Genomic DNA, 16,177 nt, shown 5'->3' on the forward strand with positions numbered 1-16,177 from the left:
TAAACCGTAGAAAGTCAAAGACAATTATCCCTAGGAATAAATTCAAACCCCCTCATGAACTCCTTTTCCCCAAACCCATCAATTTCAGAAGAAATTTAGGTGAACCGCAGTATATAAAGGCTGTTACATCAAACGTTTCTGATGTGACTGATAAAAAAATCAATTTATTCAAACATGACTTAAGAAGAAAATTACATTGTTCTTCCCAAATACTTTCTGAAAGTGCTTCAGATTCTTTCTAATATATATTTTAAGCTCAGATATGCTCATTTAAAGGCTAACAAACTCAGTATACACTTAAGGCAAGAGCTTGCTGGTGGTGAATAGCACAGCTTTAAAGACAGAAGACTTAAGCACCATGACATGAAAAAATTTGAAGTGTCTGGATTTACAGTCAGTGTTGCAGAATTTTTCTGAATGGAGTCAAAAGTTGAGGGGGTAAACTGATTTGTAATTTCATGGAAGAAGACCATGTCTTCAAGGCAATGTGCAGAAAATATTGGATCCTCCTGAGCAGCTGGGTACCTTATATTCACTCATCATGTAAAGAGTGACACCTAGGAAAGACATAGTTCTTTTAATAGATAAATTAGATTAAAATGGATATTGTCTTCAAATTTCTAACAATCTAAAATACAAAATTTGGTAAAAATGAGGGAAAAGTGCAAACCACATGATAGTACCAAACAAGCAAGAAATCATTTTCAAGTGTAGTTTCTCTTTCTTCAGACACTTTAGGGAAGCCTAAGTAATGGCTAGTTACTGCTTTCTATTAAAATGAATAAATGAAAGCAAGAAAGAAAAGGAAGGGGGGTAGGGAGGGAGAGGGAGACAAGGAAAAGGGGAAGAAGGGAAGGGATTTATATTCTAACATTTGTATTACACTCAGCATCTTTGCAAACTAGCGCATATTCTTGAAAGTGCTAAAACTGCCTTAGCACGTTCCTTTTACACCTTTCAGACACAGTTGTTGTCTTCCATAGTGCAGAACTCCAAAAACGTAATTTAAATACCCGTATCTCTATTGACCTAAATAATACTGTATATTTAAATTAAATCATTAACTTTAATTCACTATTTGTGGAGAAATAAACCAGACAAGATTATCAAACAAGTATTTATACACAATGAATGAAACCTTAGACAATACCGAATTCTATCTTGTTTTCCTAAAAAAAAATTAATAAAAAAAGAAAGAGATTGCAAGCTTGAAACAGATTGTTTTAATTTATGTATGAAGATGTTCTTCTTAAGAAAAAGTATGATATAACTTTGTGTCTATGATTTAGAAGCACTTCAATCAAATGACAAATTATACCAGAAGTTAATAGAATCATAGAACAGTTAGGGTTGGAAAGGACCTCAAGATCATCTAGTTCCAGCCCCTGCCATGGGCAGGGACACCTCACGCTAGACCATATCGCCCAAGGCTCTGTCCAGCCTGCCCTTGAACACTGGCAGGGATGGAGCATTCACAACTTCCTTGGGCAACCTATTCCAGTGCTTCACCACCCTTACAGTAAGGAACTTCTTCCTTATACCTAACCTGAACTTTTAAGTTTTAACCCATCACTCTTGTCCTATCACTACAGTCCCTGACAAAGAGTCCCTCCCCAGCATCCTTATAGGCCCCCTTCAGATACTGGAAGGCTGCTATGAGGTCTCCATGCAGCCTTCTCTTCTCCAGGGTTTCTGGGCTGTGACTCTACACTGCTAGCTCATGTTCAATTTCTCTTCAACCAACACCCCCAAGTCCTTCTCCGCAGGGCTGTTCTGAATCTCTTCTCTGCCCAGCCAACAGGTGTGCCTGGCATTGCCCCAACCCAGGGGTAAGACCTTGCACTTCACATTGTTGAACTTCATAAGGCTGGCATTGGCCTACCTCTCAAGCATGTCAAGGTCCCTCTGGGTCCCATCCCTTCCCTCCAGTGTATCAATGGAAACACATGAGTTAGTGTCATTGGCAAACTTGCTGAGGGCACACTCAATCCCACTGTCCATGTGATTGACAAAGATGATGAACAAGATCAGTCCCAACACAGATCCCTAGGGACACCACTTGTTACTGGTCTCCAGTTGGATATTGAGCCACCACAACTCTCTGTGTGTGGCCATCCAGCCAGTTCTTTATCCACCAAGTGGTCCATCCATCAAATTAATGTCTTTTCAGTTCAGAGGCAAAGATGCTGTTTGGGACAGTGTCAAATGCTTTGCACAAGTTCGGGTAGATGACAACAACTGCTCTGCCCTATCCATTAGCTCTGCAGCCCCATCATAGAAGGCCACTGAATTGGCAGGCATGATTTCCCCTTAGTGAAGCCATGCTGGCTGTCACCAACCACCTTGCTGTTTTTCATGTGCCTTAGCATGCCTTCGAGGAGAATATGCTCCAAAATTTTGCCAGGCACGGATGTGAGACTGACTGGTCTTTAGTTCCCTGGGTCATCCATTTTCCCCTTCTTGAAGATGGGGGTTATAGTTCCCTTTTTCCATTCATTGGGAATTTCGCATGACTGATGTGATTTTTTCAAATATGAATGGCAGTGGCTTATCAGCTTCATTCAACAGCTTCTTTAGGACCCATAGATGCATTTCAGCAGGTCTCATGGACTTGTGCACATTCAGTTTGTTAAGTATGATTGAAATCAAGTAATTAACTTAACAAATGAATTGAAAGGACTGAAAACCTGCAAGTTCTCACAAAATATATGTTCAGAAAACTCTATCCCATCTGTTTATCCACATTTGCAATTGAAATATTAAAACTACATTTTAAAAAATAGAATTTTTGAAGAGACATAAAGAGAGCTAAAAATATGTGCAAAAAGGGTGAATCCGCTCAATAATGAAAACTTATCTGCCCGCAGATACAATCAGTTGGTGCTAAGGAGAAATACAAAATCTATTTAATTTTATGTGTTATGGCCCATACAGCTATGTGTAGAGGTTCCTTAGTTTCACTACGGAAACCATACATGGCATTTTCAGCTTCTACAAGGACATTAATAATATTATAACTTCACCTGTCTTTCAATAAGATCAAAGATTTCCTTTTAAGAAAAGTTAAGTAGAGATGTTATCAATCTGCAAAGGTAAAACTTTGATTCGAAGGAGTAGAGCCAGTACTTAGAACTGAAGCCATTGATAATAAAATAGAATCATAGAATTGTTTGGGCTGGAAAGGACCTTAAGATCATCTAGTTCCAGCCCAGCTGACATGGGCTGGAACACCTCACACTAAACCATGTCACCCAAGGCTCTGTCCAGCCTGGCCTTGAATACTTCCAGGGATGAAGAATTTACCACTTCTTTGGGCAAAATGTTCTAGTGTCTCACTGGAATGTCTTGTAAAGGGCGAAACAATCAATTCCCCCTACCCTAACAGGATATTATTTTTCATTACTTTGCAGATAACGAGCATCAACAAACAAACAACTCAAACAAAAACGACTTGGCAGGGAAAATGAAAGTTACTGTTTATCAAATTTTCTGCAGATTCTATGTGAATTACCAGCCAGCAGAACATCCTTAGTCCTAAGGAAATGATGGACTACTGATAAAGATATAAAGAAAACTGAAGTGAGCTCTAACACTACTTCACCCAAAACAAAAAAAATACCAAATTCAGATGCATCTAGGAGGAACAAGTGTCTATGAGCAACAAGAAACGGTCGCTGTGACATCAAGGCACACACTATGGGAATGATTTTCTGCTAATCTGAGTTTTGCTGATGTTCATCATTTTTTATAATCATGATAAAAAATTAAAACATTAGTAATTCCTCCAGTAACTAGTAATCGCTTCTAAAAGTAAGTGGGAAATAAAATAATTAATACTGTTACAGTATTATAGCTGTCATTTGCCATTCAGGCCAGAGCAGAAATGGACTTAATCTGAAGAAAATAAACCAAAAAAACTACAAAGTATTTTGAAGATAAACTAAGATAAACAAAATTAATTCTTACTTTAGAAAGAGAGCTGATGTGTTATGTATGTTGAATGTATTAATTTTGCAAGTTTAAAGAAGTATTATTTGTATTTTAAACATACACATTTTTATGAAAAAAAAGGTAAATATAATATTGTTGACTGCACAAACTTCTTAGCAGCAGTTATTTTCATTGCATAATTCAAAATGGAGATAGGTAGGAACAGGTTGGCTATGTTTAAAGTAAGTCAGATTGAATAGATTTTGACTGTTCATGTGTCTGTAGCATATCTCGGTGGAGACAGAAGCTTATATTATAAAAAATTCTTTCTTGTTGTCAATTACAGACAAATTCTACTAAATAGGTAGTATACTCTGATTTACTACTATTTGTGGGTGACTTTTTTCTTTTAATTTTGCACAAATGCCGGTCCTTGCTCTTTATATAAAACATGACCAAATACCACATTATTATGTTGTCCTGGGTTTAGCAGTAGCAGTCAATTTTTCTCCTTCTTAGTAGCTGGTGCAGCGCTGTGTTTTGACTTTCAGCCTGGGAACAGAGCTGGTAACACCAATGTTTTTAGTTGTTGCTCAGTAATGTTTACTCTGACCAAGGACTTTCTGAGCCTCATGCTCTGCCAGGGAGGAGGGGAGGCCGGGAGGAAGCAGAGACAGGACACCTGACCCAAGCTAGCCAAAGAGGTATTCCATACCACAGCACGTCATGCCCGGGGAGGTAACTGGGAGGTACCCAGAAGGGTACTCTTTCTTCTTGGTAGGGCTTGTTTCGGTGAGTGGTATCGTATTCTCTTCCCTTGTTATTTCTCTTATCATTATTATCATTGGTGGTGGCAGTAGTGATTTGTGTTATACCTTATTTACTGGGCTGTTCTTATCTCAACCTGTGGGAGTTACATTCTTCCAATTCTTCTCCCCGTCCCTACGGGAGTGGGGGGTGGGTTGGGAGGAAAGAAAGGTGTGTGGGGGTGTAGAAACTGTGTGGCTGACTGGGTTTAAACCATGACAGTTCCTTGGTGCCCAACGTGGGGTAGGAGGGGTTGAGATAACAACAGATCTGACCGGAGTGTATCTAATTGTATTTGTGATAAGCATTCATTGTTTTAGATTAATAGTCACTCATCACAATGCTGATTTATTGGCTCTCAAAGTTGTTTCTCTTGATCTCACAGTTTCAGTATATCGTACTTAGAGCCGGTATTTGCTGTGGTAGTGTTTTTTCAAGTGTGGGGCTTGGGATAAGGTTCTTGTCTCGTTGTACTTTATAGTAATGACTTGTAATACAGTAGAATCATTGATCATGAAACTGATCTGGCTTATGTTCCCAGTGTGGTCACCACCTTTATACTTTGGGAGGTATACAATAAAAGTGCGTAGCAATTACACATCTTTTTTCTCCTTCTCGGGTGGTCAACTTGTGAAGGAGATATTCTTTTACCCTCCCAGTCCCTGTCACCCGTCCCCCCCCGCCAGACCGTTTACAGCATCATATGAGAGTTCTAAAGTTTTTGAATGGCCTTTTAATACCGTTGAGACCTGTTTGCTGATTGTGATGGGGATCACCATGTTGGCACGCATACAGAGTGTTTTGCCCACGACCATTTTGTCTGATTTCAAGAGTTAAGCAGAGTCAGGTTTGGGTCTTGTCTGGGGTTAAACGATGATATAGGAGGACCAAGAGATTTTCCCTGAGGCTGGACAGCCATGAGTGGCAGGGTGTGTGGGGTAGTATGGGCAAGTATCTAGGTCAGTGGGCCCCTCCAGTACTTTGGAATTTCACCACCGAGCTAGTGCAAAATCTGGAAAAATTAGTAAAACACTTAAATGAGGTGTGTTGTCATCCTGGCCATACCAGAGATGGACAAATCATGGCAACGTGCTGGGGCTTGGCCTATGCTTACAGGGCCTTGTTCAACACTATCCAGCACCTTTAAAAGGAAAAAAATGTTCCTGGATCTGAGGGCAAAGCAACAGACAGCACAGCTACTCCAGCTCCAAGCACAGCAGCTACACCACTCCCAGCGACAAGCACAGTTGCTACCCAGACTTTAGCTGCAGTGGACAGCACAGCTACCCCAGCTACAAGTACAACAGCTACTCAAACTTTGACTGCAACAGACAGTGCAGATACCCCAGCTCCAAGCACAGCAGGTACACCACCTCCAGCAACAAATAGAGTCGCTACTCAAACCACAGTGATAATCACTGCAGCTAAACCAGAGGACCAATTCGTACCAATATCAGTTGCCCCTGTACACAAGAGAAAAAGCAAAAAAGAGGCAAGAAGGGTGAAGCAAGATGAAGAAACAATGTATTCACCACCCGGTCCAGCATTTGATCAGGAATCATCATCACATGACAAAGAAGAAGAGGTGACTTCTCGACCTCAGACCTCAACCGAGCTACGGAATATGCATTTATTTTAAAGTACTTAGGAAAGAATAGAGACATTTTCTATTACCTGTAAAAAGATTTTTTTATGTTTGCATTCACTGAAACTCATTTTCAAAACCTACCTTCTGCATTAATAATGCACACAAATATATGTTTGTTTTCAGATGTAGTATATTTCTGTAACTTCTTTGGGGTTTTTTTTCTGTTTCTTTAAATTAAATGAAAACAAGCACAACTTCATTTCTGTAACTTTTTTTTTTTCAAAAACCCACAGATTTTTAGTATGTGCAGGTTGATAATATAATACGTTATTCCTTGCCTATAAGCATTGGTACAGAACTAGATTTTTTTCACTAATTCTATGAGCATAAAAATTTTAACAGTATACAATAATTTGAGATGCAGCTGTCCTATCATCAGGGAACTCCTTTCTGGAAGAATTAAACTTAGTCTCCACTCCCATTCAAGTAAAACATTGACTTGTCAGAAACCATGATATGACAGTAATCCTTTGCATACTGTATATTGTCTATGACATTTTAGAAATATTTTCTTTACAGATTATAGATCTGTGTTTATGAAGAAACCTTATTACTTTTTTCTGGTGAATTTTGTTTCAGAGAAAAAAAATGGAAACATTCATTAGCTAACACATCTCATGTAGAAAAGATCAGTGATACCAATATTGCAAGTAAGCATTAACAGCTTCTTTCTTCTATGCTGCCTACCATTTATAAGAAATCCAATTTGATAATACACTAGATTCAATATTGGCAGTTCAAGTACAGAATAAACTAGTATGGCATTATGAAATCTATTTAATATGCAGTAAAAAAGGAAAAGGGTTTCCACCATGAATTGAGGTTACCATGTGTAACCCAGCATGAACATGAAACAAATACTGATGTGACATCAAGGAGTCATCAGCTGAGGTAATATCCCTCAGTTTTCTAATTTTTGTGGATAACAACCTCATAGACTAATGCTATGATCTACTAGTTACCCTTTCAAATTTGAGGTCCCTTGGTGAGGGGGTGCAAGGATGAAGGACAAAAAAAGAAAAAGAAAAAAAAATTCCACAACTTGCTGTCTAGTCTGGAGAACATTCATTCCCAAGCAAAAAAAGGTTTTGATGAAGAATTTCTGTGAGATGCAAAAATAAAACAATTTTAAAGGGGTTAGGCACCCTTATGTGGTGAGATGGCTTTGTGTCTGCAGTGACAGACATTCAGCACAAGCAAAAATGAAACACTGCATAATGTTCCGAGCTAAGGAAATGGACAGTTAAAAATCAATCTCTATCTCACATTTCCAGCTCTGAACCTGAAAATGACAGCTACTATCCAGATTTATATTTTATCCCAGCTAGAATAAAGCCAATAAATCACTGGGCTGTTGGATGCTCTGATAATTACAGTGTGAATGGCTGGTATGAGTTGCACTTGGGGCTAGAGCAGAGTGGAAAGAATGACAGTGAAAAATAGGTTTGATTTCCATGTTGAGATAAGAGCTTATGACATGCAAATTGCTGAATACAGTAACCTATGCTGAGACCCATCAGCCCCCTATATCAAATATCCAGACACAGTAAGTCTGTGTAGTAGAATACCTTTAACGAACTAATAGCTCAGGTGAACAACCATTTAGTTTAAAAGAGGCAGGGGAATTTTTACTGGTATATCAGAAAAATATTCCTATGTGTCCGCCAGAAATTATTTCATCGTTGTCACAATTTTCAATACAGACTACCAGTTGGTTTCTGTGAAAACAGAAACGCTTTGGAATCTACTTCATTCTCAGCTATGATTAGTACAATTCTAATACAATTTTAATCGTATATCCGTGTATTAGATTACTGGCTATACAGACTTTTCAAGAGTATTTAAATGAAGACAAAATCCAAACATTCCTAAATCTGTACTGCATGACCCTCATTTCATTCTGTAAGAATTTTTTCCATTCCTCAAATATAAATCACAGTTCTATCTTATGATAAATGTATCATGTTTCACATCCCCTCCCTGTAACTGTCCTGTCTCCTAGTCTGCACAGCATCTTCCATGCTGCTTTCCTGCCTGAGGCCTCTTGGGGATTCTGACAAAAATATTAAATGGAAGAACTAGCTTTATTACTCTGTATGATTGTCTTGTTTTATATTATAAAATTCCAATAAATGTTCCCAAATAAAAGAGAGAAAAAAAGAAAAAGTAAATATCAGAGTACTATTTTTCAACAACTCTACTCCTATCCTTTGATGAACTGCCTAAAACTGTATGAAAAGAAATCTAAAAATAGGTATATTTTTATTACTTTAACTTGAGAAAACTATCTTAAAAACAGCTGATAATTCATGTAATTGAAGTTGTCTTAGGGAGTTTCAACAGTGGGATGTCCTTATTGTCACAATAAGGATATCATATTACTCAGATTCCACGATTCATTATTACAGATTGTTGAATATGTATTTCACCAAGCTGCTTTTTCTCTTAATTCCTTAACTTTAGTTCTTTATTGCATTATATAAGACCAGCTATTTCTCTTTTTCTAATAAATACCTCCGTGAGTGGGTCTGCAGATAAAGCTGTTTATTCTTACCTTATTTCTTTCTGCTTTACAAGGCTATGTGGAAAATCAAGAATGCTCCAATAATTATATCAGGTAGACATTCAACTGCAAAAAAAAAATCCAAATTTCTATTTAGTCTTGAACACAATATGATTTCAATATCAGTTTGCTGTATGATAAAAACAATAATCATTTTCAGAGGACATCAGTTAAAAATCTGTATTATTGTAAAGAATAAGTACATAGAATTTTTCAGTCAACTTGAAATGATCATTCAGAAATTAAAAGAACTATATTTCCCCCTCTTTTGGGTCATTAAAACATCTATAAAAAGGAGAGGGTAGGAAGTATTAAATGTGAAGGTTCTTCAACTTGTCTGAGATTACATGCACCATATTTTTGCAGTAGTTATAAATGGATGATATCATACTAACTGTAAAAAAAAATAATAAAATGTAGCTATGTTGTAGAGAAACTAAGAAGACAAAGCATACAAGAATATGAAATAATGCCATTACAGAACTACTTTAAAATCAAAGAATGATAAAAGTGAGAGGAAGAAGAACCCTTAGACAGGACGGAAAAGGTAGCAGCTTGAAATATAGAAGAAAATAGAAGGAAGTTAATACAGGCTGGATAGAGAGTACGAATTGCCCCAGAACAGGAAATAACAATAGGCTTTCATGCAGACTGGGTTGCTGTACTTGTCTCTAGTGTTTCACCTACTGCAGTGGGTCTTTCAGCGGCCTGCAGAGCAGCAAATCAGTTTCACAACGGCACTTCTCGCTCTGGGGGAAGTCTCTTCCTTCAACAGGTCCTGCAGGTCCTTGCCATTGTGAGCTACCATTTCCCTTCATTATTGCCCCCCCCCCCCCAGTTATTTTACATCAGGCTGTTCAGGACCCTATTTCATTATCCCTTTTGTCGGTTTTTTCCTTACTATCCATGTAAAATTTCCTTAGTTTAAACATGTGTTCATTGCCTATTTTTCTTCTATATCCATCTCCAAAATGTCGCCTCCATCTCCCCTACACTTTCTTCTTCAGTCATTGTAGACACCAGTAAGGTCTTGCCTTCGCCATCTTTTTTAGGGCTGAACAGTCCCAGCTCTCTCAGCTTCTCTGTGTATGTCAGGCACTCCAGAAATCTTGTTGGCATTTCAGCATGTCAAATACATTTCTTGAAATGCAAAATCCACAGTTAGTATATGAATGAGGACTTGTTTGCATACACAGTAGGCAATAAGACATGAAATCATATTCCCCAATAAAGATTTCCAAAATCAGTATATTACGCACAGAATTAAACCAATCTTCAAAGAACATCAACTCATAACTGATAACCCATTTGCAAAAAACCCAGTGATTTCACCCATGAATAAAAGTAGAAATAGCAGCATTAAAAGACAAACATGTTCTGTATTCTCTATTAATTAATTTAATTTCTCATTTAATTTTCTAATTTAATAAGAGATTTCTTTTCCTTAAAGCCAGACTCTTAATTAACCTACTTCTGAATACAATAATGTATTTTGCCTTATACATCAACTCCATTGATAAGGGTGTTCTGGGGTCACAAATGTATTATGTTCATTATTAGGAGTCTACATCATACTATATATGATGAAATTATTAGGACAACTCACAGTATTACAGCTGGACATAAAGACCTACTTGATAAGTTATATTTCTCCAAATTCTGTAGCTAGTAAATCTTTAAAAGGAAACATTCTAGGAGAACAATAACAACAATAAAAAGAAAAAAAAATAGGAGTGGTATACATTTTCTTCTTCAAATATATTTGAAATTTTGCTTCAGTTTGAAGGTACCTCTACTAGTCAGTTCAAAGAAATAAAAAATATATGTACTCCAAAGTAGTGATTTATACTGTATTTTGAACTAAGAAGTGTACACCACTGTTAAGCAACTTTCAGGAATCAAAATTGTAATATGTATGAAGATTTTTAAATTCACTATTATCTGCTACATTATTCTATCAATTACAATTTCAGAAGGTTTGGATTAGAAGAGTGATGTTTCATGAAACTATACCTACTTGATGTAGCAGGCATAATGAACTAACCACTTGTAAGATGAAGTAACTCTGCAAAGTATTTAGAATGGAAGGAGGTATTTCTGTCATAACAGAAATATTCTGAATAAAGTCAGTTGCCGATAGCATGAATTCCCTGTAGTAATCCACACGGTTAATATATAGATACTCTACATTTTTTAATAATAACATTTACTTTATCTTGTTTTTTTTTTGTTTTGTTTTGTTTTTTTAATAGATTGCCTTTTTTATCAAGGTATTAGTAGGGTTAAAAGCAACAGCTTGATCTTCCTTCAGTAATAGCCGCAAATTAATAAAATCTGGGAGACAGCTCATGCAAGAATGCTGTCCTAGGGAAAAAAAAATATTAGGGAGGCTTGAGAAAAATTACAACTTTATCATAGCAGCCTTCCAGTATCTGAAGGGTACCCAAAAGGATGCTAGAGAAAGACTATTTATCAGGGACTGTAGTGAAAGGGCAAGGTGTGATGGGTTTAAACTTAAACAGAGGAAATTCAGGTTAGATATAAGGAAGAAATTCTTTATTGTGAGGGTGGTGAGGCACTGGTATGGGTTGCCCAAGGAAGTTGTGAATGCTCCATCCCTGGCAGTGCTCAAGGGCAGGCTGGACAGAGCTTAGGTGATATGGTCTAGTGTGAGGTGGCCCTGCCCATGGCAGGGGTGTTGGAACTAGATGATCTTAAGGTCCTTCCCAACCCTAACTGTTCTGTGATTCTATGATTCTATGATTCTATGATTAGTGATAGAATACTTTATAATGAATAGGCTAGTTACAACAAAAGTTTCAATCTTATCTTGTCTATTAGCAATGCCTGATAATGATCATAGAACCATAGAATAGTTAGGGTTGGAAAGGACCTCAAGATCATCTAGTTCCAACCCCCCTGCCATGGACAGGGACACCTCTCACTAAACCATCCCACACAAGGCTTCATCCAACCTGGCCTTGAACACCGCCAGGGATGGAGCACTCACAACCTCCCTGGGCAACCCATTCCAGTGTCTCACCACCCTAACAGGAAAGAATTTCCTCCTTATATCCAATTTAAACTTCCCCTGTTTGAGTTTTAACCCATTACCCCTTGTCCTGTCACTACAGTCCCTGACAAAGAGTCCCTCCCCAGCATCCCTATAGGCCCCCTTCAGGTACTGGAAGGCTGCTATTAGGTCTCCATGCAGCCTTCTCTTCTCCAGGCTGAACAGCCCCAACTTCCTCAGCCTGTCTTCATACGGAAGGTGCTCCAGTCCCCTGATCATCCTCGTGGCCCTCCTCTGGACTTGTTCCAGCAGTTCCATGTCCTTTTTATGTTGAGGACACCAGAACTGCACACAATACTCCAGGTGAGGTCTCACAAGAGCAGAGGAGAGGGGCAGGATCACCTCCTTCGACCTGTTGGTCACGCTCCTTTTGATGCAGCCTAGGATACGGTTAGCTTTCTGGGCTGCGAATTAAAAGCTTTGTGTTTGGTATACTTTTTCCTAAACTCTGATTGTTTGCTAAATGTTTTTAAACTCTTTATTAGAAAAGCTCGCTTTCAAATTAAGGTGATATTAACACAGTCTTTATGTCACTGGTTATTGTCAACTACTTTTGAGAAAAGGGAGTGAATTTATATAAATCAAGCTGAAAGTGTTCTTTTTTTCTGCCTTTTTCTTTTTTTTTTTTTCTTTTTCCAGCAACCTTTTCTACTAGGAAATAAGCTTTGTGACCAGGAATTATCTGTGTCTTGCTGATAAAGAGACAAGACAAGCTCAGGGACATTACAGGCCACAGAAGTCTCAAGTTACCTCTCATCTTAGGTCTGAGCACTAAGACATAGTGAAGAGGGACAAGAGGTTGATGCTATATCACCATCTTTTGATCGTGAGTATGCAAACAAGTTGTTGGGTTTTTTTTATTACAGCATTTAGAAAGATTCTTCTGAAGATTTAATTCACCCTTTGTGTATAGGCAAAACCCATACAATTTCAAGATGCCATTTGCAACTTTCTCTCTTGTGCAGTCACTCTTAATTTTAAACACACTTGTATTCTATTTCCTGCTATATAATTAACAAAATCTGAAGCGTGATTAAAGCAGATTTGTAAGAAGTATGAAATTATTCTTTTTCATCTATGTATTAAATTGCAAAAAAGAGAGAAAGGTTTCTATTCAGAAACTCCAGAGCTATTATTTTCTCTGAATACAAGTTCAGTTTCTATATGAAGATTAATTTCCTCACCCTTTTCAGCATGGTGCATGTGCAAGCATCAGAAAATTCCTATTATTTCTACTTGTCAGGTTTTTCTATTATACCCTTGGGAGCATACAGTACCAGAATGTCCTGCTGCATTGAAATAAAGAGATTCTAAACAGTACTACTCTAGGGTATATATTTTTTTCATAATAAATAAGTAAAAAAGAGAAAAAAATCAAGGAATTATAGTAAATAATTTTGACTACCAATTTCCTTGAATGCAGTTGAGCTGAGTGAGTAATTTTCAGAGAATCATTCATGGGATTAATTTTCCTCCTTCTTTACTTATGGAAAGTCCATGAACCATTCCTAATTTATTTGAGTGTATTTCTATCTAGAATAGAATTCCCCTGAAGCACATGGTAGTGTTTTCAGTGAAGAAAATCTTTTTGTCAGTGTAACTGTAACTAAGAAATATATCCCCCAGGCTTTCAAATCTATATGGATTTATCTCACACAACTAAAATTCGATCTCCATTATTTTAATCTTATCAGTAATTTTATGTACATGAATAGTCATATATAAAAGACAACTGAACTACTCATATGCACAAAATTGTGCACAAAAATATGCGGAACTAACATTCATGCTTATAGCGCTTATAGCACTATAATTCAGCATTATGACTCCTCCGGTCTTTTGCAATCCACTTTCCGTTAGAAAAATCATCTTCAATTACTGGAAATACCTTGCTATGCATCATTAGAAAAATGCTTTTTTAATAAAGGGAATCCAGGTGTACTGGTAAAATACTGTGATTGAACACCTTTAATGTCTTAGCTTCATTAGGCAATGACAGGTTGTCATGCTCTTATTTATTCTGGTTGACTTGCTAGACTTTTCCTGTGGCTATTAATGATGACAGATCATTTATTACTATATGAGAATATAAATATGTTTCCATCACTGTCTTATACATTTTCCCAACCCCACAAATTGTTAACTTAGAGCTATACATACTCTCAGGAAAAAAAAAAGATATATACCCATATACTTGTAGCTGAAACACATGTAAATGCAGAATTAATTAATGATTAATTTCCTAATCAAGTTTCATCAGTACTTCCTGTAGAAAATATTTCAAGATTTGTTATGCCTCTATTGACACACAGTACTAAAGTTTCACTTTTTTTTTACATAAGCTATGTTTGGCTTTTCTATTGAAATTAAAAATGTGAATGTGAGAATAAGAATTCTTAATCAGAAGAAGGTTACTAAAGGGAAAAAGATATATGGTAGCGTGCTCCTTCTTAGAGAAAAGGAGCCTTCACCCCAGTGTTTGCAATATTATTCATTAACCTCTGTATATAGTGTTTCAGTGATGAGTGACAAATTTGACATGAAGAAAACAATTTAAATTTGGAGGAAAATTACATGTTTTCTTTACATTGAAGATAATGCCATCTTAGAATCGCAAAATCTAAACCATCTCCTTCATGACAGAAGAATTACAAACCCATGAACCAAAACTGTTGGGGAAGTACTGACAAATAACATTGATTACCTTAGAAAGTTATTCACCACCAAATGAAACTGACAACCAAGCTTTCAGTGTTCAAGAGTAATGGATACAATAACTGGACTATCAGACCACAGCATCCTCAAAACAACTTTACATGGAAAGCAGACTGAATGCACAAGATTCCTAAAGCTAATGTTTTTAACTTTCTCTGAGTTTTCTTATTCAGAAGAACTGTTAACAATTTTTATATGACAGAATATGACATGCCACACAATAAAAAAGTGTAACTTAGTAGACATAAAGATGAAGTTTATCAAACAGGTATTTCTATACATTTTCTACAGCCCTGTGGAGAAGATGTTAAAATACACCCTGATCTGATGACTAACTTTGATTTAGCAAGACTAATATTATTTCTTTTCAGTTGCGGAATTTAGTTTCCAGGATTCGGAATGAAATGTTTGCTTATTGTAAGTCTAAATATGATGTGTACCTAGAAACAATTCAGTGTGTAACTATATTGATCAGGCTGCCAAGCTGTGTATTATTTAATCTTAGTGCTATGAAATTACCCTCATGTGCAATAGTGGCAGCAACTGCTGTCTCTTCTCCTCCTACAGAAGGAAAGGAAAAACACTGTGAAATGAACTCTGCATTGAATAACCAGGCTTTACTTGAAAGTCACTATTGATACCTGCTCCACCCAGTGAAGGGAGATGTGAGAAAAAACAGTCTATCTTCTACCACTTGTGGCTGCATTGAAACAGATAAATACAAAATTAAGTATAATCTTTTGTAAAAATGTAAAATCAGTTCCGCTTTGTGCTTCAGTAACGTTGAGCTTGGTAGTTTTACAAACAAGAGCAATGGATAAGAGCTTTGTGGTAGATGACAGTGAAGACGTATCTTGGGTAAATGTTTTAAAATAACCAGGCAGAATCAAACTAGTGCTTGCTGACATGACAACGGGACTTTCCAAACCTAAAGTTCAGCCAAAGGTCCAAGTGATGAAGTTGAAGATGATGAAGGAATGACCACCATGGGTCCCAAAGACCACTACCACGTTCTTGTGTGCATGCAGAAATGGGCATGGAATTATGTGAAGTGGTTCTCAGAAATCTAATGAATATGTATGACATTTACTGGAAATGTAATGAATATGCATGTTAAGCAACAATATAGTCACAGTCTGTTTGATGCTTGGGCAAGACACGTTATGACGAGACACCCCCTGTGTCTCACAGCGCTGCAATAAAGAATACCCGCTTGTCAACTTAAACTTTGTTGGTGAGTTCTTAGCGAGTTCTACAAATCTGTGCGCGCTAAAATCACAGCTCCTAATTCATAAATAGTAAACCGTCCCAGCCCAAAACTTATTTACTCTGCCTGACAAATGATGTGAGGCTGAATATCCCTGCAGTCAATTATTAGGCTGAGCATGTGAACACAGGAATGAATTAATTCTTCTGTCAGGGAATATCCTCCAAGTCTTTA

Source organism: Lathamus discolor, chromosome 4 (genome assembly GCF_037157495.1).
Source record: "Lathamus discolor isolate bLatDis1 chromosome 4, bLatDis1.hap1, whole genome shotgun sequence".
Lineage (NCBI taxonomy): Eukaryota > Metazoa > Chordata > Aves > Psittaciformes > Psittacidae > Lathamus > Lathamus discolor.